The following is a 4,324-nucleotide window of genomic DNA, read 5'->3' on the forward strand; positions in this document are numbered from 1 at the left end:
GAAGATAATGCCCATAGGGAGTATGTGGGAACTGGCAATCCAAAGTTACATAATTAACTAGATTCTAATTATATCTACTTTTTCTGCGCTTCTAATGAGAGGTCTCACATAAGAAAGAGGAACTAAGGCTGAGGGCAGTGGCTCATGCCTGTAATCCCAGCACGTTGGAAGGCCAAGGCGGGTGGATCACTTGAGGTCAGGAGTTCCAGACCAGCCTGGCCAACATGGTGAAACCCTGTCTCTACTAAAAATACAAAAATTAGCCAGGTGTGACGGTGCATGCCTGTAATCCCAGCTACTTGTGAGGCTGAGGTGGGAGGATCGCTTGAACCTAGGAGGCAGAGGTTGCAGTGAGCCGAGATCACACCACTGCACTCCAGCCTGGGTGACATAGTGTGACTCCATCTCAAAAAAAACCCAAAAAAAAACCTAAAACAAAAACAAACAAAAAAGAGTAACTTGGTTGAATTTGAAATTTGCAAAGAATGGGCAGATTTATGTGTTGGGAGCATCAGTCAATGCAAGGTAAATGAGGCCATAAGGGGCTGGTAATTCCTCTGATGTCACACTTTTCTTTGAAAGAATTTATTATACGATTCTAACAAATGGAAAGAGATATGTCATTGACAATGTCCTCAAGAAGATCCCTACAATAAATATGGCATCTGGTTTCATAGCTCTCATCTGCTGGTGCGTCATAGAAGAGAGGTCAGTTCTGAAGTCTGTAGAAAAGACATATAATTTCCCCAGGGATCTGTCAAACAACTCTGATAGAGAGATAAAATAGGGAAAAAGTAGGATAAGTCCTTCCACACTCATAACAACGGTTGTTATGCTCCCAAAGACTTCTATTACCCCATTCCACTGGCTGGGGCCACTAATATACCACCAAGTCTTAGTCCTACCCTGGTTTCTGTGTCAGTCCCCTCTAAGGCAAGGACTGTATCAATAATCTCAGTCCTAACTCATCTTACCAGGCCCAGCCTCAACCACTCACGTGTTACTTCTCACATTCCCACCGCTGCCAGTCCTGGAAGCATGCGGCCAGTCCTCCAGCCACCCTTCTTCCCCTCAGATTGGCCCAGTCCATCAGCCTGGATCTCTGTGGGTTCCCAACCCTAGGTTCAACAGAGATCACTGGTCCAGGATCTAAATCTAGGGCTTCCCCTAAACCCCAAGCAGGTAGATAAGATCCTTCTTCCCATCAGATATCCTAGGTCACAATCCCTTGCCCCAGGGAATCCCTGGTCCTGAAAATGACCAAGATAATCCCCAGTGATGAACTCCTCCCTCTTCCCGGAAAGGCCAGTTGTAAACCATGCCTGATGCACACCTGTGTGTGCCATGTTCTTTGCATAGTTGATCTCACACACAGAACCAAACTTCCAGAGTCCTATTTGGGTGCTCTCCTCATGTCAAGAACTCGCCAAATCTTGTCTTATTGCATCTGACCTATTCTGCAGGTTATATGAAGAATTTTTCAAAGACTGAAGAGAAGTGAGATCCATTACATATTCCACCTACTTTACATTTAGCAATAGCCGCTCACAACCTTTACCAAAAGGAAGAATCTCCAAATTCTTTGCTCTGCTTGTATAAAGAATAAAATAGTCCAGCTATCATGTCATTTCAGATTCAGCCAAACAAATACCAATTGATATTCACTAAAATAAGGCCTCCCTGTTAGATAACTGTTGTTCTGTGTGGCTCCTTTATATTTAAAGCAATCTCCAGCATGCCTCACTGCCTGATGGCCTGGGGTCTCTCAGGCCCTGCTGCAGCCATCTGCTCGCCTGGCCCGGAAAGCAGTGTTGCAGGGCCAGGACCTGGCGAGGGGGTCGGGCACTGGGACCTAGTGGAACATGGCAAAAAGTCTAGGTCAGACAAGCACCTGTACGAGGAGTATGTAGAGAAGCCCTTGAAGCTGGTCCTCAAAGCAGGAGGGAACCAAGTCACCCAGGTCTCCAAACGCTTGGGCTTCTTAAAAAATAAACTCAGGCTTATTTTAATGAATATCAACTGGCACCGAGGCAGGTTCTGGGGGAAAGAAAGGGGAGAAAACAGAGAGGAGTAAAGGAGGATGAAAGAAAGTGAGCTCGAGGCAGTGTGGAGAGGAGGCAGAGGAAGAGCTCCAGTGTCACTTCCCTGTGAGATTAGACCTGCCTGCCGAGAAGCCTCTCACAAGCTCTTCCGCCAAGCAAGAAGTAGAACAGACACCTCTTCAAGACGCTTTGAGTCAACTGATGAGACAATTGCAGAGAAAAGACCCATGGGCTTTCTTTTCATTTCCTGTGACTGATTTTATTGCTCCTGGCTGCTTCATGATCATTAAACACCCAATGGATTTTAATACCATGAAAGAAAAGATCAACAACAATGACTACCAGCACATAGAAGAACTAAAGGATAACTTCAAACTAATGTGTACTAATGCCATGCTTTACAACAAACCAGAGGCCATTTATTATAAAGCTGCCAAAAAGTTACTGCACTCAGGGATGAACATTCTTAGCCAGCAAAGAATTCAGAGCCTGAATTCGGAAGCAGGGCATAGACTTTATGGCAGACTTGCAAAAAAACAAAAACAAAAACAAAAACAAAAAACAAAAAACAAGAGCAACAACAAAAAAAACTTGAAAGCAGAAAGAGAACAGACACTCGCAGAGTGGGGTGGACAGAAGCTGCTGGCCAAGAAAGCTGGAGATGCTGAAGCACAAGCCTTCAAAAGTCCCAGCAAAGACAATAGAAAGACAAAGTTATGCCTGAAAATGAGTTTAAAAGCAATAATTTAGAGAGAGAGCAGAGCCAGGTTGACCGCATCGTTAAGGAATCTGAGGAAAGCTGACCAGGTGGCTTGTTAATAGTGCAAATTTGAAAGAAGAAAACCAGGTGGAACAACCACCTTGGGACTTCCCCATCCTGTGGGTCCCATTGTAAGAGTCAGGCGATTGCCCTGTGAGACTGGGAATGACAACTGGAAGACTTCTGTCAGGAGTGAATACTTTGCAGGGGTTCAAAGAGGATAAATGAAACAAAGTAACTCTCGTGTTGTATTTGAACTATGAACCCTACAGTTCTTGTGCACCACATTATGACTCCACATTTGCAAATGTCAGCAAGGATGATTCTGATTTAACCTATTCAAACTATGGGGAAGGCTGATCTTCCAGGTGCTTTCAGCATCCCTAAGGTTTTGACCACATGCCAAGATTATCCATATGTTATGTCATATAGTTTACTGAATGTTTTAACAAGAGGAGAATATTCCAGGACCCTACAAGAGCTGGAGATGTCATCGCCTGAAGATGAAGGTCGTACTAGGATACTTGTCACAGCAAATGAAATGGAGATTACAGAAATAGAGCCAGCAGTGCGTTTGGACTCCAATACTCAGGACAGGCTCATAGCACTGAAAGCAGTAACAAACTTTGGCACTCCAGTTGAAGTTTTGAACTCTGAAAAAGCTGTCATGTTCAAAAGAAACTTGACAAGACCACCAAATTGTTCAAGGAGCTCCAGGAAGCCCAGAATGAGCTTTTGAGCATCAGACACCCTCCCAATATGATCTGTCTCTTGGGTCCCTCATATGGAGAAATGCGTCTTTCTGAACAAGTGACCAATAATCTTAAAAAATGTGCACAGCATGTAACTCCACGTGATATTGTAAGCATGTATGGAGTTCAAAAAGCAATAGGGTTTCCATTCTTTGCCTTATCGTAGAAAACAACTTCGTAGATTTAACAGAAGATTTTGAAGAACCTAAAAAGATTGATGTTGCTGAGTGTGGACTTGATGGGATTTGAAGCCAACTGGTATTTGATTATATATTGTGTACATATCATATTTCATTCTTAACTTGGAAACGCTTTTCAGAAGATATTAAATATTTGTAAATTATGTTTTTAATTAAACTTTGGAATAATGAATTTTAATGTTCCAGAGTTTTGACTTGTATTGGGTAATAAAGCTGGACCTGGGACTCAAAAAAAGATATGTTCACCCTCTCTCTCCTCTTTATCCATAATTACAGTATTCAGTATGGAAAAGAAATTTTAAAAACAAGAAAATAATTCAAGAGAAGTTGTTAAATTTGGAGATCCAATTTCCAAATAGGAGTTTCTAAAAGTGAAAAAACAGACAAAAGGATCAAAACCAATTCTCAGAGAAAACATTATTTTTGAAAAAAAAAAAACAGTTACAGAGAGTACCACCAAAGTCCCACACAAAAATCAAGAGCAAAAAGCAACACCATAACATAATTTCATAAAAATTTAAAGTTGTAAGGGGAAAGATAATTCTGCAAGTTTCCGGGCAAAAAAAAGTA

The 4,324-nt window shown here is 42.1% G+C and overlaps 1 pseudogene; it reads left to right on the forward strand.

Annotated features, from left to right (window-relative positions):
- The first annotated feature begins 1,722 nt into the window (after positions 1 to 1,722).
- LOC100969453 (bromodomain-containing protein 7-like) lies at positions 1,723 to 3,803 on the forward strand (annotated as a pseudogene).
- Positions 3,804 to 4,324: the final 521 nt, after the last annotated feature.

Source organism: Pan paniscus, chromosome 15, assembly GCF_029289425.2.
Source record: "Pan paniscus chromosome 15, NHGRI_mPanPan1-v2.0_pri, whole genome shotgun sequence".
Taxonomy (NCBI): domain Eukaryota; kingdom Metazoa; phylum Chordata; class Mammalia; order Primates; family Hominidae; genus Pan; species Pan paniscus.